Source organism: Lissotriton vulgaris, chromosome 6 (assembly GCF_964263255.1).
Source record: "Lissotriton vulgaris chromosome 6, aLisVul1.2, whole genome shotgun sequence".
In the NCBI taxonomy this organism is placed as follows: Eukaryota; Metazoa; Chordata; class Amphibia; order Caudata; family Salamandridae; genus Lissotriton; species Lissotriton vulgaris.
The window spans coordinates 1,161,202,250-1,161,224,171 of record NC_141694.1 but is presented as its reverse complement, the minus strand read 5'-3'; positions in this window follow the sequence as shown (position 1 = coordinate 1,161,224,171).

Here is a 21,922-nt window from a genome sequence, read left to right as displayed (position 1 = left end):
TCAAATGCCCGTGCGGCATGATATACGTTGGAAAAACCATCAGGAAAATAAAGATCAGGATGAATGAACATAAATCAAATATCCGAACTAACAATATGAAATCTAGCGTGGCTGCCCACTTCAATGAGGCTAAACATAATGTATCGCAAATTAAATTTCTTGTTCTTGAAACAATACCAGACATTGAGGGGAGAGACTCAAATAAAACTCTCTTACAAAGAGAAACCGCATGGATCTATAGATTGCAGTCCTTGAAACCGCACGGTCTTAATGACCGGATCGAACTGAGCAGCTACCTGTAATACCCGGCCGGGTATATTATTGATACACTGTGTCCCGATTCTTGCTTGATTATATGTAACTGTATCCATTTATTTTTATTTTTCACTTTCAATACCACACACCACACGTACTCCACTCCAAGATGGCCGCCCCTTTAACCTTAGTATAGTCCGTCATCCCTGTCACCCACCCCCCTCTAACTCCGCGTGCACTACGCGAAGTTTCTGACACTCCGCTCCAGATTTCCCCGAGACGCCACTGAGCTGCAATCACCTCCGTAAGTGTAACCGCATTGTATGGCAACCTTTGAGGAACTCCCTGATTCCTCTCGTGCACTTTAAACTTATGATTGCCGATTCTTCTTTCCCGTAGAATCCAGGAGAGTGTCAACTTCAACGCTAAACGTAAGTCTCGTTATACACGAGCAGCATGTTTACTTTCCCACCCACTTTACTGCACTCGCGGTAATGAAACCTGATTTTGACACGTTTGCGCGCACCATGGATTTAAACCCATGACGTGAATGACTAGCTACCATCCCGAGTTCCCACTACTGTTCGCACATCCCTCACTGATCGGCCATCAGTCCCTTACACCTTTTACATGAATGTTATGAAAATACTACTAACACACTGCTTGTCGTTATGAAACAAAGTAGACGTTTTGATGTATCTTATTAACATGGCACTAAGAATGTTTTTTATGTTCTTTTTCATGTTCTTTATTTGTGAGTATTGATTAGCGCTTTATCCTGTTTCTTCACAGCGCTCCCCGATGAAGGGCCGTTGGGCTCGAAATGCATTGGAGCATTGATTTGCATATAATGTGTTTGAACTGAACTTTTGAAATCTGATACATGAACTTCTAATGGAAACGTATTTATGAAATAAATAAATCGTCAAACTTATCTGCTATGAACTTATTGGAGTCAGCGAACCTGATTAGTGTGCCCAAATGTAGGGATGCGCCTACATCCCAGTAGCGCACTCAACCTTTCTATATTATCTGGCGCAGTTGGACAGTTGCGCCACCTGCTGGAGCACCTACAACCTATTCAACCTTCCTAAACTTACAAACCAAATTGATTACGCTACAAGCTGTGCGCCGTGCCTAAACTCTTGTTTATATTCAAAACCACTGCCCGTCTGGCAGGCAGCACGCCTCTATCCCTTGCACAAAAATGCAATACGAGGAAATTTCAAAATCCACTGAAGCTCGCGCAAGCACATTAGCATTTGACTCAGAAGAAACCGCAAGGATCTATGCACTTATCAATGATGACTTAACCCAAACTCCATCAGGCAAGACAAAGGAACAATGTATCAAACAGTTACTTTACCTCTCAAAACGCCGAATCAATCAAAAATTACATGCGAACACCCTCATCAAATACCATAAAGCCCTACGCATACCCCGTGGCCTACGGATTGCCTTAAAACCTTCACTATGCAAAAATTCGAAAGCATTTTTGGAAAAATGGTACGCCATCCTGAATAAATGTAGTTTAGACCTAATCCTCCTGATTGTTGAGGAACTATCCGAGATTTTGATAGAACTGTCAAAAGAAATAACAACTATTGAACTTGAATTAAAAGAGGGAATCAGCCCAGAGGAACTAAAAGACACCTTGGATGAAATTAACAAACAACTGGACAAACACACAAAAGAAATTAACGAGAGAAAAATCCGGAAATTTTGCAGGGATACCCTGGATTATAAATTAGGGGAGGTCTACACGTGGGCAGACGTGTATGCCCAACGACGCAGAAATAAACCTTACCAACAAGACACGGACACCTCCTCTTCAGGGAGTGACAACACCAATCGTCCACCAAGAAGGACCCCAACTGAACCTTCTACTTCTAAGGACCCACAGGGCCAAAAAACCACACAAGGCTCAAGCAACTCAACTACACCAGAGCCTTTTTTTAGAATCAAGCCCGGACAGAACTTGTGAGAAGTTGGCCCGATATGCAGCGTTCGCTATTCTAGCGACCGCTATGTATCGTTCCAATTGACCCTTATGATGATTGGTTGTAAGTCAACCTATAGACCAGCTATCCTAGTAGCGTGGATACGAGCAGTCTAAGGCTAAAGACTCGAGAGGGCGTGTTAAGCCAGCTGTTTACCACACATGTATCCCTTGAACACCCAGTGAAAGGACACCACACAAGTGTTATGAAAATAAACGGTATATTTATTTAAGAATCACAACAGCCCTGTACTCTTTATGAGGATAGGGTACTAAGCACAAACCAAATCTCTTAGGAAAATACTTCAAGTGCACAATTAAAACAAGTGTCCGAAGACACGGGAAGTTTAGTGGTCTCGGGCGGACCCGATAAGGCAAGTCGGAAGCGAGGGACTCAGGACCCTAGAGTAAGGAGGCTATGCAGGCACCGAAATGCCGAAGTTACCTAGCCACGAGGGCTGCGGCTGCACAAGTCTTACAGGCGTCGGGGGTCTTCGCTGACGAGCCAGGAGCCGGAAGAAAAGGAGTTGCTGGCCGGCGACCAGTGATGAATAGTTCGTAGAGATCCAAGCCTGGATCAGAGATCGATGATACCTGAAAGCAGAGGGGACCAAGTTCGTACTACTAGCCAGTAGTCAGAGGGTACCAGGAGGGTACCGGTTGGCCGTCACCTCGACCAGGTGAGTGGGCGACGCTAGGCTCTGCAGTCTCACGGACCAGGAGGCGTTGTCGGCGACCAGGATGGAGGTGCGAGCTGTCCCACGAAGGATGATGCTGTCGGCGTCGCTGGGCCCAGGATTGGGGCAACAAGCCTTGGCAGATCTCAGGGCCACGTGGTAGGCCTAAGATGGCGTCTTGAATGGACCAGGAGGGTCCGGGGTGCTCCTCTCGGAAAAGGGAGCAAGGGCCGATCTGGAGCAACCAGACCAGCAGAGCTGTTTGTCGGTCGTCGTCAAGGAAGGGCACAAGCCAGCGGCTAGTGACCGGACAACGTGCTGAGCAGCGAGCAGAAGGGCCCCACGCAGATCGTGGAGATGCTGGGAGACTGCACTTCGGTGCTGGAGCGGCTCAGGGTCGGGGCTTCTCGGACCCCAGAGCACTCACCAGAGAATTGCTTCGATGGTCGTGCTGGTTAAGAGCGTGCAGGTTCTGATGATGGCCGGTCCCTCGAGGTCTCGTCGCACCCACAGATCACAGCTGAGCTGATGACGTGGGTAGAGGTCAGAGGTGCCAGGGAAGCCGGTTCTCGTCGAGCTGGGCCGTCGGATTCCTTGAGGAAGGACTTACAGCAAACCGCAGAGTTCTTAGATGGTGCCCGCTGATGCAGGGTGACTACTCCTTAGTCACAAGGGAGAAATCTTGAGAAGAGTCTCGAATGTCCTTTCGTAGAAAGTAGTTCTTGATTCAAAGATGATCTAATTTGGAAGGGTCCCCGCTCCTGCCTTTATTCTAAAGAAAGGGGTGGGTACATGACTAGGTCCTGCCCTAAGGGTGGGACCAGGAAGGGGGGTAGTTACACCCCTCTCCCCTGCCGGACTTTCCCCAGGCCAGGGCTGGTGCCCCTGGAACTGGTTCTAACCGGCAGATGCGTAGTGAGCACCGGGGTGCCACTCCGCAGTCACCTTCTCGCAAAAGCCCTACCTACCCAGAATACACAAACCTTGTCTGGGACGGTGCGAACACCGCCCTCGACAGGAAACCCTTTGTCCAAGCTCTCCTCGCTGGAAGGACTCCCAGCAGCAGGAGGTCAGACTCGTGTTTGGGGTGGCAGCATCCATTTTGTGGAGCTGAGGCTTTAGTTAACTTTAACCGGGGTTCACAGTTACGTACATGTCGTGTCCCTCTAGAAGGGCGGAATGCTAACCTCGTCGCCAGAATTGGTGAGGGGGCAGCATCCCGATTCGTATGACACCTTACTCGACATGCCTTGATAACGCGACACCGAAGTTACCGAGGTGGTACGCGTTATCATGGAACAGCCATTGGGTCTTGATTCCGCAAGCTGCAACCGGGCTCGGCTCTGGCCAGAACCTAGTTCACACGAGCCCACGCACTCTGCCTTCAGGATTGTTAAGGCCTGCCATAGGAGTGACTGATAGGAACTCGGGTGTCCATTGTATGGTTAGATATAGAGCTACTATACCTAAAGCAAAGGGTGATTACACGACTTTGCCCCAGCTGTCATGCAGCCAGTTGTGTCAAATTTAGGAGGCCAGCCAGGGGTGGCATAATACATGCTGCAGCCCCTGGCGGCCCTGGGTACACCTATGCCCTGCGTTACGGGGTCTGATAAGGTGGCCCAGTACCAATTGGTAAATGCACCTAGGGTACATATCGTAATTTAGAAAGAGAACAGCCAGGCTGTGGGTCTGATTGGCAGGCCCACAGCCAGAGAAAGTCGTAAACCAGTGAAACAAAAGCAAAAAATCTGGGTGATCATAGGATTGCAGACCCTACTCTCCTACATGACCCCCCCCAAACGTCGGAACAATAAGCTAACCTTGACCAGGTGAGTCTTCTTGTTCTAAGTGGAAATATCTGGAGAGCCCATCGGCATTGCCATGATCAGTACCAGGTCTATGTTCCACTGTAAAGTCCATCCCCTGTAGGGAAATGGACCACCTAAGCAGTTTGGGGTTTTCACCCTTCATCTGATTTAGCCATAAGAGGGGCTTATGGTCGGTCTGAATCTTAAAGTGAGTGCCAAACAAGTATGGCCTCAGCTTCTTCAGGGCCCAAACCACAGCAAAGGCCTCCCTCTCAATAGCTGACCAATTCTTCTCTCTAGGGGTCAGCCTTCTGCTTATAAAAGCAATGGGCTGGTCTTGACCATCAAAATTCAGTTGAGAAAGAACAGCTCCCACACCCAACTCAGAAGCATCTGTTTGAACAATGAATGGTTTGGAGTAGTCCGGACTCTTAAGGATAGGCGCCGTGCACATGGCCTGCTTTAGGTCATCGAATGCTTTTTGACAGCTCGCTGTCCACTGAACCTTCTTTGGCATTTTCTTGCTTGTCAGTTCGTTTAATGGTGTCACGATGGAACCATAGTTCCTGACAAACTTCCGGTAGTATCCAGTCAGGCCCAAGAAAGCTCGAACCTGAGTCTGGGTGGTTGGAGGAGCCCAGTCCCTGATTGACTGTATTTTGCTCTCCAGTGGCTGAACCTGGCCTCCACCTACAAGGTGGCCCAGGTATACAACCTGTGTCTGCCCTATCTGGCACTTGGTGGCCTTGATAGTGAGGCCTGCTGCTTGCAGAGCCTCTAACGCTTTCCGCAGGTGGACCAGGTGATCCTCCCAGGTGGAGCTAAAGACAGCAATATCGTCTAGATACGCCGCACAGAAGTCATCCAGCCCAGTAAGGACTTGATTCACCAACCTTTGGAAGGTGGCAGGTGCATTTTTCAGACCAAAGGGCATCACCACGAACTGATAATGCCCACCAGGGGTAGAAAATGCGGTCTTAGGCTTGGCGTCCTCAGCTAACCTGATTTGCCAATACCCAGCTGTCAGGTCAAACGTACTTAGGTAGTTGGCCGAAGCCAATCTATCGATAAGCTCGTCTGCCCTTGGTATTGGGTGGGCGTCAGTCTTAGTGACTGCATTGAGACCCCTGTAGTCTACGCAGAACCTCATCTCTTTCTTACCGCCCTGGGTGTGAGGTTTCGGCACTAGAACTACGGGACTAGCCCAAGGGCTATCCGAGGGTTCAATGACTCCCAGCTCCAACATTTTCTGCACTTCACTCTTGATGCAGTCTCTAACGTGATCAGGCTGCCGGTAGATTTTACTCTTGACGGGCAAGCTGTCACCAGTGTCAACCTCATGGGTGCACCAATCGGTCTGACTGGGTGTTAGAGAGAACATATGTCTGAAAGACTGAAGAACCTGTTTACAGTCTTTCTGTTGATGTTCGGAGAGGCTGCCACAAAAGACAACACCATCGACCGATCCATCGTCAGGATTCTGAGTGAGCAGGTCGGGGAGAGGGTCACTCTCCTCTTCCTGTCCCTCATCTAGGGCCATGAGCAAACTCATGTCCTTCCTGTCGACATATGCCTTGAGCCTGTTGACATGAAGCACCCTGTGGGGGCTCCGGGGAGTTCCCAGGTCGACCAGGTAGGTGACCTCTCCCTTTTTCTCCAGGATGGTGTAGGGCCCGGACCATTTGTCCTTGAGTGCTGCTGGGGCCACTGGCTCCAACACCCACACCTTCTGTCCGGGCTGGTAAACAGTCAAGACAGCCTTTTGGTCATGCCAAGCTTTTTGGAGTTCTTGGCTGGCCTTAAGGTTTTCAGATGCCTTCTCCATGTATTCAGCCATCCGCGAGCGGAGGCCAAGAACATAGTCCACTATGTTGGCTGCAGGCTTTTTGAGAGGTCTCTCCCATCCTTTCTTCACCAAACATAGGGGTCCTCTCACAGGATGCCCGTACAAAAGTTCAAAAGGGCTGTAGCCAACCCCCTTCTGTGGGACTTCTCTGTAAGCGAATAAAAGGCAGGGGATCAGGACGTCCCATCTACGCCGAAGCTTTTCAGGTAGTCCATGAATCATCCCTTTGAGGGTCCTGTTGAATCTCTCAACAAGCCCATTGCATTGTGGATGATAGGGTGTAGTGAACTTGTAGTTGACACCACATTCCTTCCACATAGTAGTTAAGTAGCTCGACATAAAGTTTGCACCTCTGTCGGAGACGACCTCCTTAGGGAAGCCCACTCTGGAGAATACTCCAACTAGGGCTCTTGCCACAACAGGTGCTGTAGTGGTCCTAAGGGGAATAGCTTCAGGATACCTGGTGGCATGATCCACTACCACCAGTATAAACTTGTGCCCTGATGCTGTTGGTGGTTCCATGGGGCCGACGATGTCGATCCCCACCCGTTCAAAGGGCACCCCCACCACAGGCATTGGTATAAGGGGGGCCTTTGTCGTGCCACCTGACTTACCACTGGCTTGGCAAGTGACACAGGAGCGGCAAAACTCCTTTGTATCTTCGTTCATATGAGGCCAGTGAAAGTGTGAGACAAGCCTGTCCCACGTTTTCGTCTGGCCTAAGTGACCTGCTAAGGGAATCTCGTGGGCCAAGGTAAGTAGGAAACCACGCTGAGACAAGGGTACAACCAGCCTCCTGGTCATGCCAGGCTTGGGGTCTCTTGACTCAGTGTACAGGAGTCCATCTTCCCAGTATACCTTGTGGGTACCTGTGGCGTTCCCAGCAGCCTCAGCAGCAGCCTGCTGTCTGAGGGGTTCAAGAGAAGGGCAGTCTAACTGGTCCTTCCCCAGGTCTTCCCTTGAGGGTCCCCCTGAACCCAAGAATTCAACTTGATCAAGTTCGAACTCCCTAGGCTCAGTTTCCCTCAATTCCTGTAGGTCAGCCTCCTCTGAGACTTGATCCACGACCTGGGGCAAGGGGGAAGGCGCAGCCTTAACCCTACCGCTCTTTTTCTTGGGAGGTGTCTGGTCCGTTGTTCCAGGATCCAGCACCTGTTCAGTGGGGCATTTCCTGACCTGTGACCTGGTCACAGCGAACACATGTGCTGGCAAACCTAACATTTCCATGTGAGTCCGGTGCTCCACTTCTGACCATTGTGATGACTCCAAATCATTGCCCAACAAACAATCCACTGGGAGGTCTGAACTAACTACAACCTTCTTTTGGCCAGTTACCCCTCCCCAGGAGAAAGCTACAATTGCCATACTGTGATTGGTAGTGACATTGCTTGCATTGGTCACCAGGAATTCTGTACCTGGCATGATCTGTCCAGGGTCCACAAAGTTAGGTGTCACCATGGTGACACTGGCACAAGTGTCCCTATAGGCCTGAGCCATTTTTCCGTTTATGAAAGGCGTCTGTCTGTATTTGCCCAACGTATTGGGACTTACGTCAGGGGACATATCCACATCCCCTGTACTGACAAGGACAGCCTGAGTGAGTGTGCCAACTAAGTTGTCACGCCCCTCAGAACCCAGGGTTAACCCTACTAAACCCTTGGGAGGTGCACTACCACTGCTGGCTGTACTAGGGGGCACAGGTGCCTTAGGGGCTGCAGTGGCAGGAGTCTGCCCTCCTCCTTTCTTGGTGCACTCACTAAACCAGTGAGATTTACTTTTGCAGTACTGGCACCATCTTTTGGATTGGCCTTCTTTCTTCTTTTGGGGAGCCTGACCCCCACCCTCTTTGGGTTGTTGGGGACCTGTCGAAGACTTCTGGTCATTTTGTTCCCCCTTAGAATCTTTACCCTTCTGGTCTGCTTTCTTCTGACCACCTTGATTCTGGCCCTGGTTCTGTTTAACTCTTGTACGAACCCATCTGTCTGCCTTCTTTCCCAATTCTTGGGGAGAGGTCAGATCCGAGTCGACAAGATGCTGATGCAACAACTGGTTCTGACAATTGTTTAAAATTTGCTCTCTCATCATCAAATTATACAATCCTTCGTAATCAGTAACCTTACTGCCCAGCAACCAGCCTTCAAAAGCCTTAGTGGCACAATCGACAAACTCAGACCAGTCTTGAGACTGCGTTTTCTGGGTATCCCGGAACAGCACCCTGTACTGCTCCGTGGTTAGGCCAAACCCTTCGACGAGTGTATTCTTCAAGACGTGGTAATTATTAGCATCCTCTACCCTTGTGGTGAGGAGCTTGTCTCTTCCTTTACCTTCAAAGGAGAGCCACAAGATAGCTGCCCACTGACTCTGGGGAACACCTTGCACAGTGCAGGCCCTCTCCAAAGCAGTAATCCATTTGTGGATGTCGTCCCCTTGTTTAAAGGGGGGCACTATCTTACCAAGGTGTTTCGTATCAAAACTCCTTTCCCTATTGCTAGGTATAATGCTGCCACCAGTGGGGACTGCCCCACTTAACTGTTGCTCTCTAGCAAAGGCAAGCCTCTCTTTGGCCAGGGCAAGTTCTTCCCTTTCAATCCTCAGATTAGCTGCCCTTTCCTTAGCTTCGTACACTCTCCTCTGAGGGGACGTCATCCCTCTTTGAGAAGAGTTGTGAGAGCCATTGGTTCGAAGGGATCTGCCAGAGTCTCTTGACAGAGATCGGGCTCGTCCATTCCCAATGTTAAGCTGACCTGATAGTGGCCCCGGGGGTCCCCCAGTACCACTGTCATGCTTGCTTAAGTTGGACCTGCTTAGTCTAACGACTTCTACCTGTCCCTTATCTGCCTCATCCCCAGAGGGATCCTCATCCTCATCATCCTCCACATCTTCGTTCTCAGTTGCGAGGTGGATGAGGTCAGGATCGTCTCTGGTTCCCTCGAGGGGAGGCATGTCTCCTTCTGGATTAGAAGAGCTGGGAAGGGTCTCAGCTTTTCTGGCATCATAAGTCTCCAAGAGACCAATCAGAAAGGACGTTGTGGGGTTAGACCCCTGCTTGATCTTCCTGGAGTGACACACTTGTCTTAACTCCTTGAAGCTCAGCACAGTATATCTTGAAGGGATGACCTGTGGAGGGTCAACTGACACAAGGGGAGACTCAGAGTTTCCTCCTTTGTCCGACATACTGTTTCTAGTGTGGTGTAAGTGATGCACCTACCTACACTATGTGTTTACCTACTGATCCCTTGCTAAGAGTTGCAGCCAAGGGGTGCTAGGCCTTGAGGAGCTGCAACAGCTGGTTCAGTAGAACTCAGAGTATTCTAAGCTTAGTTATATGTACTAACAGTACTTATGTGATCTTTCAACAAGATATTCTTAGGATACGTGTGGTAAAACAACAGCAAGCTCAAATCCCACCGCTGCCACCAATGTGAGAAGTTGGCCCGATATGCAGCGTTCGCTATTCTAGCGACCGCTATGTATCGTTCCAAACGACCCTTATGATGATTGGTTGTAAGTCAACCTATAGACCAGCTATCCTAGTAGCGTGGATACGAGCAGTCTAAGGCTAAAGACTCGAGAGGGCGTGTTAAGCCAGCTGTTTACCACACATGTATCCCTTGAACACCCAGTGAAAGGACACCACACAAGTGTTATGAAAATAAACGGTATATTTATTTAAGAATCACAACAGCCCTGTACTCTTTATGAGGATAGGGTACTAAGCACAAACCAAATCTCTTAGGAAAATACTTCAAGTGCACAATTAAAACAAGTGTCCGAAGACACGGGAAGTTTAGTGGTCTCGGGCGGACCCGATAAGGCAAGTCGGAAGCGAGGGACTCAGGACCCTAGAGTAAGGAGGCTATGCAGGCAACGAAATGCCGAAGTTACCTAGCCACGAGGGCTGTGGCTGCACAAGTCTTACAGGCGTCGGGGGTCTTCGCTGACGAGCCAGGAGCCGGAAGAAAAGGAGTTGCTGGCCGGCGACCAGTGATGAATAGTTCGTAGAGATCCAAGCCTGGATCAGAGATCGATGATACCTGAAAGCAGAGGGGACCAAGTTCGTACTACTAGCCAGTAGTCAGAGGGTACCAGGAGGGTACCGGTTGGCCGTCACCTCGACCAGGTGAGTGGGCGACGCTAGGCTCTGCAGTCTCACGGACCAGGAGGCGTTGTCGGCGACCAGGATGGAGGTGCGAGCTGTCCCACGAAGGATGATGCTGTCGGCGTCGCTGGGCCCAGGATTGGGGCAACAAGCCTTGGCAGATCTCAGGGCCACGTGGTAGGCCTAAGATGGCGTCTTGAATGGACCAGGAGGGTCCGGGGTGCTCCTCTCGGAAAAGGGAGCAAGGGCCGATCTGGAGCAACCAGACCAGCAGAGCTGTTTGTCGGTCGTCGTCAAGGAAGGGCACAAGCCAGCGGCTAGTGACCGGACAACGTGCTGAGCAGCGAGCAGAAGGGCCCCACGCAGATCGTGGAGATGCTGGGAGACTGCACTTCGGTGCTGGAGCGGCTCAGGGTCGGGGCTTCTCGGACCCCAGAGCACTCACCAGAGAATTGCTTCGATGGTCGTGCTGGTTAAGAGCGTGCAGGTTCTGATGATGGCCGGTCCCTCGAGGTCTCGTCGCACCCACAGATCACAGCTGAGCTGATGACGTGGGTAGAGGTCAGAGGTGCCAGGGAAGCCGGTTCTCGTCGAGCTGGGCCGTCGGATTCCTTGAGGAAGGACTTACAGCAAACCGCAGAGTTCTTAGATGGTGCCCGCTGATGCAGGGTGACTACTCCTTAGTCACAAGGGAGAAATCTTGAGAAGAGTCTCGAATGTCCTTTCGTAGAAAGTAGTTCTTGATTCAAAGATGATCTAATTTGGAAGGGTCCCCGCTCCGGCCTTTATTCTAAAGAAAGGGGTGGGTACATGACAAGGTCCTGCCCTAAGGGTGGGACCAGGAAGGGGGGTAGTTACACCCCTCTCCCCTGCCGGACTTTCCCCAGGCCAGGGCTGGTGCCCCTGGAACTGGTTCTAACCGGCAGATGCGTAGTGAGCACCGGGGTGCCACTCCGCAGTCACCTTCTCGCAAAAGCCCTACCTACCCAGAATACACAAACCCTGTCTGGGACGGTGCGAACACCGCCCTCGACAGGAAACCCTTTGTCCAAGCTCTCCTCGCTGGAAGGACTCCCAGCAGCAGGAGGTCAGACTCGTGTCTGTGGTGGCAGCATCCATTTTGTGGAGCTGAGGCTTTAGTTAACTTTAACCGGGGTTCACAGTTACGTACATGTCGTGTCCCTCTAGAAGGGCGGAATGCTAACCTCGTCGCCAGAATTGGTGAGGGGGCAGCATCCCGATTCGTATGACACCTTACTCGACATGCCTTGATAACGCGACACCGAAGTTACCGAGGTGGTACGCGTTATCATGGAACAGCCATTGGGTCTTGATTCCGCAAGCTGCAACCGGGCTCGGCTCGGGCCAGAACCTAGTTCACACGAGCCCACGCACTCTGCCTTCAGGATTGTTAAGGCCTGCCATAGGAGTGACTGATAGGAACTCGGGTGTCCATTGTATGGTTAGATATAGAGCTACTATACCTAAAGCAAAGGGTGATTACACGACTTTGCCCCAGCTGTCATGCAGCCAGTTTTGTCAAATTTAGGAGGCCAGCCAGGGGTGGCATAATACATGCTGCAGCCCCTGGCGGCCCTGGGTACACCTATGCCCTGCGTTACGGGGTCTGATAAGGTGGCCCAGTACCAATTGGTAAATGCACCTAGGGTACATATCGTAATTTAGAAAGAGAACAGCCAGGCTGTGGGTCTGATTGGCAGGCCCACACCCAGAGAAAGTCGTAAACCAGTGAAACAAAAGCAAAAAATCTGGGTGATCATAGGATTGCAGACCCTACTCTCCTACAGAACCGACGACCCAGGAGGGGCAAGAGAGCTGGCAAAAGATACAGGAAACACTCAACCACCTCTGAAACCCAAAACAAAGACCAGGAAGAATCGCTAGTGATCAACATCTCGGACATCACTCTTTCGGAACATGAGATTAAAATTCTCCAAAAAGGAATGTCGTTTATCCCCACCAACAACACTAATCTCTTGGAACTAGAGATAAGCACCTACAAATTCACTAGGAAGCTACGTCTAAGACACTTTTTTGAGAAAGTTTTGGAACCTCAGATGGAACCTAAACCGGACCTATTATTAGGCCTCAGACCACATAGCACGTACATACCTCCATCCAGCCACAAAAGTATAGACAATTTTGAAACTCTTGTGAGACAAGACATTTCCAAAATCAACTTCAAGAGAAAAACACACAATAACATGACGAATAAGGACTTAGACACGTTGAAGAAAATCGCCAACAACAAGTCTATAAAATGCCTGAAAGCTGACAAGGGCGGCGCCCTAGTGATACTCAATACTGAACTATATAACCGAAGAATTACGGAACACGTTTTCGATTCAAACACGTACCTTCCACTGGATAGGAACCCTACCAGTGAATATAAGATTGAATTGAGTAAACTCATCAGCAAAGCATTTGAAGATGAAACAATTGATGACAGAACAAGGAAATACTTGACAGTTGAACATCCGAGAAGTCCCAATCTCACGATGTTACCTAAAATTCACAAAAATTTGATGGACCCTCCCTTTCGCCCCATCGTCTCCACAAGAGGATCCCTACATGAACCCATCGGGAAATTCATCGACCAGTACCTGCAACCTATGGTTACCCAGTTGGATAGCCATATTAAAGATACCACAGAACTACTGAACAAATTATCTTCTATACAGATTGAGGAGAATGACCAACTGATACTATGCACGGCTGATGTAAAGAGTCTTTACACCTGCATCCCCCATGCAGGAGGAATTGAAGCGATTGAAAAGACCTTACTCTTAAGCGACATTCCAGAACCCCTAAAAAAATTTATCTTGGAACTTATGATATTTACTTTATATCATAGTTATTTTGGGTTCAATCAAGAATGGTACTTACAGATGTCTGGCATGGCCATGGGCAATTGCGCAGCACCGGCCTACGCAAATCTCTACATGGGCAACTTTGAACGCAACCACATTTACATGAACCAATCTTGGATGACCGATCTTAAACTTTATGTTCGTTACATTGATGATTTACTTTTTATTTGGAAAGGTTCAAGACAGAATTTGGAAACAGCCCTGATGGACCTAAATTCTAAGGATGACAGAATTGAGTTCACATGGAACATTAGTGACAAACAAATTACATTCCTGGATGTACTCATTGAAATAACAGACAAAGGATTACAAACAAACTTGTTTCGGAAACCCACAGACCGCAATAATACATTATTATTCAGCAGTTTCCACCAAAACTCTCTGAAAAGACACCTTCCGTTTAGCCAAATGCTCAGAATCAAACGAATTGTATCTGACCCCTTAACATTCATTGAACAAACCAAAATCATGGCTAACAGATTCTTGAATAGAGGATACCCGGAGGAAATAGTAGATAATGCCATTGAAAGAGCATCAAAAATTTCACGCATAGAAGCCCTCAAAGGATCCACTAAGAAAGAAGACAAAAGAATGGTATTAATATCTAGGCATTCGACATCCAGTAGGAAATTCAAAAACATTGTGATGAAACATTGGCGCCTACTATCCTCTGAACCAGACTTTGGCGACCTTTTTAGAGAACCTCCAATTTTCGCCTACACCCGCTCCAAAAATATCAAAGAAATCATATCAAACCCAACAAAGGAACCCACTAAACATACGGGCACACGCCCTTGTTACCATTGCAATAACTGCAACAATATCATCAGAGGGAATAGCCTCAACCACCCCATGAGAGGCTTTCAAATCAAACTGAATGTAGATGCCACTTGTGACTCTTCGAACCTTGTCTATCTCATCAAATGCCCGTGCGGCATGATATACGTTGGAAAAACCATCAGGAAAATAAAGATCAGGATGAATGAACATAAATCAAATATCCGAACTAACAATATGAAATCTAGCGTGGCTGCCCACTTCAATGAGGCTAAACATAATGTATCGCAAATTAAATTTCTTGTTCTTGAAACAATACCAGACATTGAGGGGAGAGACTCAAATAAAACTCTCTTACAAAGAGAAACCGCATGGATCTATAGATTGCAGTCCTTGAAACCACACGGTCTTAATGACCGGATCGAACTGAGCAGCTACATGTAATACCCGGCCGGGTATATTATTGATACACTGTGTCCCGATTCTTGCTTGATTATATGTAACTGTATCCATTTTATTTTTATTTTTCACTTTCAATACCACACACCACACGTACTCCACTCCAAGATGGCCGCCCCTTTAACCTTAGTATAGTCCGTCATCCCTGTCACCCACCCCCCTCTAACTCCGCGTGCACTACGCGAAGTTTCTGACACTCCGCTCCAGATTTCCCCGAGACGCCACTGAGCTGCAATCACCTCCGTAAGTGTAACCGCATTGTATGGCAACCTTTGAGGAACTCCCTGATTCCTCTCGTGCACTTTAAACTTATGATTGCCGATTCTTCTTTCCCGTAGAATCCAGGAGAGTGTCAACTTCAACGCTAAACGTAAGTCTCGTTATACACGAGCAGCATGTTTACTTTGCCACCCACTTTACTGCACTCGCGGTAATGAAACCTGATTTTGACACGTTTGCGCGCACCATGGATTTAAACCCATGACGTGAATGACTAGCTACCATCCCGAGTTCCCACTACTGTTCGCACATCCCTCACTGATCGGCCATCAGTCCCTTACACCTTTTACATGAATGTTATGAAAATACTACTAACACACTGCTTGTCGTTATGAAACAAAGTAGACGTTTTGATGTATCTTATTAACATGGCACTAAGAATGTTTTTTTATGTTCTTTTTCATGTTCTTTATTTGTGAGTATTGATTAGCGCTTTATCCTGTTTCTTCACAGCGCTCCCCGATGAAGGGCCGTTGGGCTCGAAATGCATTGGAGCATTGATTTGCATATTATGTGTTTGAACTGAACTTTTGAAATCTGATACATGAACTTCTAATGGAAACGTATTTATGAAATAAATAAATCGTCAAACTTATCTGCTATGAACTTATTGGAGTCAGCGAACCTGATTAGTGTGCCCAAATGTAGGGATGCGCCTACATCCCAGTAGCGCACTCAACCTTTCTGTAACGTACAAGTTCACCACACCTTACCATCCCCAAGGTAACGGGTTGGTTGAGAGATTCAACCGAACCCTGAAAGGCATGATCATGGGCCTAGAAGGTCCGATGAGGCGTAAGTGGGACGTCCTCTTACCATGCCTGCTCTTTGCATATCACGAGGTACCACAGAAGTCCCTAGGGTTCAGCCCCTTTGAACTGCTGTACGGTCCCCCCTTGAGAGGACCACTGAGTTTGGTAAAGGAAGGCTGGGAGTAATCTCCCAGGAAACCTCCCCAGAATGTATATAGCTACATGCTGGCCTTCAGAAACCAAACCAGACGCTTCAGACAACTTGCCGAGGCAAATCTGGAAGCGAGCCAGGAGGAGATGAAGCGGTGGTACGACCAGAATGCCACTCTGGTCGAGCTTCAACCTGGACAAGAGGTGTATGTCCTGGCCCCAGTGGAGCCCTGTGCCCTTCAGGATAAGTGGACAGGCCCATTTGAGGTTGTGGAGCGCAAGAGCCCAGTGACATACTTGGTGGACATGAAGACGCCCAGGAATCCTTTGAGGGTCCTACATGTCAACCGCCTCAAGCCCCACTTACGAAGGTCCGAAGTGGGCATGTTGTTGGCAACTGATGACGGAATGGAGGAGGAGTCGGAGCCTCTTCCTGACCTCTTAGTGGCCTGTGAGAAAGACGGGTCAGTGGATGGAGTTAACCTCTCACCCACCCTGACCCCCGAACAACAGGAAGACTGCCGCCAGTTGCTGGGGCAGTTTCCAGATCTGTTCTCCCTGGTTCCGAGTGTCACAGACTGGTGCGTCCATGATGTGGACACTGGAGACAGCTTACCTGTGAAGCATAAGGCTTACAGAGTGACTGACAGGGTCCGGGCCTGCATCAAGGAGGAGGTCTCCAAGATGCTTGCCCTTGGGGTGGTTGAGTCTTCCAGCAGTCCTTGGTCCAGCCCCGTGGTCTTGGTCCCAAAGGCTGCTGCGCCGGGAGCCACACCCGAACTCCGGTTCTGTGTGGACTACAGAGGACTCAATTCAGTCACGAAGACTGACGCGCACCCCATCCCCAGAGCTGATGAGCTCATTGATCCGCTAGGGGCTGCTCGGTTCCTCAGCACGTTTGATTTAACGTCTGGGTACTGGCAGATCGCCTTGACCGATGGGGCAAAGGAGAGGTCGGCATTCTCAACACCAGATGGGCATTTCCAGTTCCGGGTTATGCCATTTGGGATGAAGAATGCCCCTGCCACCTTTCAGAGATTGGTCAACCAGGTGTTGCCTGGACTGGATGAGTTCAGTGCCGCCTACCTGGATGACATCGCGGTGTTCAGTGGCACCTGGCCAGAACACCTGCGACACCTCTGGGAAGTGTTGATGGCCCTGCGCAGAGCAGGCCTCACAATCAAGGCAAGCAAGTGCCAGATTGGGCAGGGTTCAGTGGTGTACTTGGGACACCAAGTGGGGAGTGGCAAGGTAGCACCCTTGCAACCCAAAATTGAGACCATCCTTGTTTGGGAACCCCCCAAGATCCAGACGGCGGTGAGAGCCTTCCTGGGGCTCACTGGGTATTACAGGAGGTTTGTCAAGGGCTATGGCACGATTGTGACCCCCTTGACCGAGCTGACTTCGAAAAAGCAGCCCAGGAATGTGATTTGGACTGACACCTGTCAGAAGGCTTTTGACACCCTGAAGACTGCCATGTGCACGGCGCCCGTGCTCCTGGCTCCTGATTTCTCCAAGGAATTCATAGTGCAAACAGACGCTTCAGAGCATGGTGTAGGGGCTGTTCTTTCACAGATGACTGAGGAGGGCTTTGACCAACCCGTAGCCTTCATAAGTAGGAGGTTACTTCCACGGGAAAGTAGGTGGAGTGCAATAGAGCGTGAAGCATTTGCTGTGGTCTCGGCGCTGAAGAAGCTAAGACCCTACTTGTTTGGGTCTCACTTCCGAGTTCAGACAGACCACAGGCCCCTCAGATGGTTGATGCAGATGAGGGGTGAGAACCCGAAACTGTTGAGGTGGTCCATTTCTCTACAGAGTATGGACTTTACGGTGGAACACCGCCCTGGCACCGATCACGCCAACGCTGACGGTCTGTCCAGATTTTTCCGCCTTAGTGATGTGGAACTCCCTGGGGAAGGGTAGTTCCCCCCACATCTCAGCTGGAGGGGACACATGTTAGACCTGGCACCTTGGCGTGAGTTTCCCTTCCACTTTTTGCTGGTGTGCCTCCGATGTTTTGCTGGTTTTCCGATACTCAGGGCACTGCGCCACGGCCGACCCGTGCCGCAGTGCAAGTGCTCCCTACTGTAAATTGTACATGCGATTGGTATCCATGATTGGTTCATTGGATTTACTGTTAGTCCCTAGTAAAGTGCACCAGGAGTGCCGGGGCTTGTAGATGCCAATACTGCTGGTGGGCCTGCAGCGCTGGTTGCGCCACCCACCGAAGCAGCGGTAAAGATGTGTCTGGGAACTGCGCCCGCAGAACCCGCGTGCGGTCTCGTACTGTCACGCTAGCTGGGCAAGTGCACCCACTTGCCAGCCTCTGAACCTTCCCTTGACTACATATTAGTCACCCCTATGGTAGGCCTGCGGGCAGGGTGCGTTGTAGGTGTAAGGTAGGACAGGCCCTGATGTGTGTGGCAAGTCCTAGTAGTGACTTACAACCAAAACCGTATTTCACTATTGAAGGCTACCTGTTCCATTAGGCCAGACTGAGCTGCTGGAATTATTACACCCTATAATCCCAGCAGGCTCAAGGAGCATGGTAGCGAGTCGTGTTTGGTATGCCTGAACTCAGGATGATAAAATATTTCTTGTAGTCAAGTTTATTTTAGTATCCTGGGTTTGCAAATGCTACGTTTAGAAAGTTAGCATTTGCTTGCCTAACCATTTCAGTCCGCCTCTGCTGGTATGTGTATCTGACTGTCTGGGATGTGTGAGTGACAGGGCTGGGGGGATGACAGGTGGTGAACGTGCAGATTACACCTTAGTGGGAGGTAGGAGTGGCTCTTGACTCTGGATCTTGCCCTGCTCTGCCACCACAATGCTGGCTCCACCCTCCTGGGGAGCGACTGATGACTCAGCCGACATCTGGCCCAGGAAGGGCGAAGCCCAATCAACAAGGTACTCTGGCTACCCCTGTCCGCACAATGCTGGCTCCACCTCCTGTGGGGCGTCTGATGCGCCTGCCCCTCACACTGAAAGCAGAAGCTGGATTACACCCGCCGGAGTACTCAAGGACTGAAAGTGGCTATGCAAAGGCCCCCCTGGCCTGCGAGAACAAAAGAAATACCGTATAAAAGAAGGAGCCCTGCTCTTTGAAAGTTAGATCCGGTTTGGGCTACAGAAGGAACTCTGCCCGACGAGAAGGACCGTGAAGGACAAGGAAGGGTGCTGTCTCTTGCCTGTGTCTGGTGCCTTGCTGCCGAAGGAGAGGAAAAAGGAAAGACTGCGAGAAGACTTTTGCTTTACAAAGACTTTGTGCCAAACTCTGCTGAAACGATCTCCAAGGGCTTGCTGTGAACTTGACCAGCGCCCCAGGACCAGTGGGCGCTACATCCTGAAGAAAGCGATTGTGTGTGCTGCTGATCGCCGCAGTACCGACGGAGGAATCTCCTCCAAAGCAACGACATCCACCTGACCACCGTGACCGGGGCCCAAAGCAACAGCGAGAGCAACGTGAGGTCCAGCCGCCGCTGGCCCGAACACCGTGACCGCAACTGCACCGGGAGCCCGAGACCAAAGTGAAGGAGGACCTGTCCGGTCCGAGCTCCCGAGTTGACTGCGCCACGAGCAGCCAATCCACTTGCAAAGACGGACAGTCGCCCTGTGAGAGTCCTTCTGATTGGTATCCTGCCCGACAGCTCAGCTGTGAGCGCACAGCTGCACCGGCACTTGGCTGGGTACGTCCTGCACTTGAGGACCGTACTGTCACTTGCCGCCACCACACAGCCGCGGCCTCCAGGGTCGGAGCGAACGACGAGGAAAGGACCCTGTCGCCACAGAACACCGCTGCCCCGGATGACCCGTGACCTGCTCGGCTGAGAGCCGCAACGAACAGCGACCCCGGGAAGGCAACGCGACATGGGACAGCTCCCCTGGAAGCCGCCCGCTCCACAAGAACTTTGTTGAACCGGCCAGAAGGCCCTAAAGAACGCTTATTGCTAGAAAGAACTGTGGCAACCTGAACTAAGTAACTTGGAACCGGTATTTGAAAGTTCGTTAACTGTATTCACAAGCCTGCTTAAAATTTATATAAAGATATATATTTTTACAGAATACAGTTTGGTCTCATTGTGTGGTGGGTTGGTTGCGAGGGTGTAATGTTGCAAGTGTTTAACCCTATATGCCCCAAAGATTAGCCTACGACTGCTTAAGCCACACTACCTAGAGGGTAAGCAGAGGTTGTCTGGAAGGTAACCCTCAGCCCTGACGAGGAAGAGAGAGTCCCTGCTTGTCGCTAGTGTTGCACTGCGCCAACTAGAGCCTCCCCCTTCCTACACCGTCCAACTCCCTTTGATCCTCCAATGTCTTTTATATCTGAAACCTCTGCATTATAAAGTGCTTCCTCAGTGGCCAATCCTTCTCCTGTCTGATTGCTAAGACCTGGAATTCTCTTCCTTTATCCACCTGCTCCATTTCATCCTTCGTTCTAGTCCAAAAGGATCTTAAAACCTGATTGATTATGCAGAATAATGTAGTTCTGTTCTGACAGTATTTGTCTCTATAGTGCCAGAATGCCCAATAATGGATAGTAGCGTGCTCACCGCATGCTAAGTATTTAATTTATTAAGTCACTCATTCATTCATTCAAATGTAATTCCACTATCAAAACAATGTGTTTACTCCAAGAAGTCAGAACCTGATACATTTTGCTTATTTTTTTTTAAACATGGATCTTGCAACTAATAAAAAGGGTTTATGGAGATAGCACAAGAGGCAGTAAACTCATCTCCCTATGAGATGAGTTTACTGCCTCTCATGCAATTCCTAGATGGGATTCAAAGGGTGTGAAACAAAGCACTTATTCAAATGTTGCTCTCACAAAGAAATAGCATTGAGATAATCTTCCCTACTATTACTTACCTACCGCAGATGTTAATCAAAGTTTTTTTTAAAGTTTGGATACTCTCTTGATTTATGAGCCATTCAAATATAATTTCAACCATGCTCCCTAACAAAATCTATAACTTGTATTTAGTTTGTGTTTAAAATTTTAATAAATGTTAAACGTTCATCCAAATTATCTGTGAGGACAGGTGGTGGAGTGTCCATAGGAGCAAATAAACTCCTACTGTATTTAATATCTGTTTGGAGTAATAAAAACACAAGTCTAACCCTGATATTTCCAGAGCTCCTCCCTTGGAAATCAATTTTCAGATGGTCCTGGTAACCCAAGAGTCAATGACAATAGACCACTGAAAAAGCAAATAATTCTGCTTACTTTATTCAAGGGAAAATATATATATGGGATAAAGTACACCCTGTCGTACATTATTAGGATAGCGCAAGTTACTGGAGAATTATATAAAGATATCGAGAAAGGAGATCAAGGCTGAGTTCCTTTATTAGCTCATGGAACTCTAAGAAGACTTGCAATATTCTTATAATGTATAGCTGTGGCTACATTATTTTTTATAATACATGGTCACACAATCACCCATCCCACTAACTGTGTAAGTCCTTAGTGTCTTGCTTGTTCATGTTAATTACAGAGAAGAAGAATAGAAGCAGTATCTGTACTGTAAAATTAAACAAACCAAAAAGAAGTTAGCATTTTTTGCAAAGGTCAGTTTAATCACAGCCACATTAAAAAAAAATGCAGTGGCTCACACTTTGTAGAAACATGCAGAGAATCTACCTTATCGTACCTGCAATGACCCATAGCATGGACAAAATGAACACGTGCCATAAATGTCTCCATAAATATCTCCTTTCTGCTAACCATTTTTTTCTTTTTAGTAAAGAAAAACAGAAGGAAAAGCCATTTCTCATCTTCTCGTGTCAACTACAGATGTAAATATGCCCCATGACCTGCCTTTCACTCTAGAAGGTATTGCATTTGAGCTGCTAAGTCATTTCTCTATTACAGGCAACCAGATATATCACAAGGTGCCTGTAATAAGGACATTTTGAGACTGGCA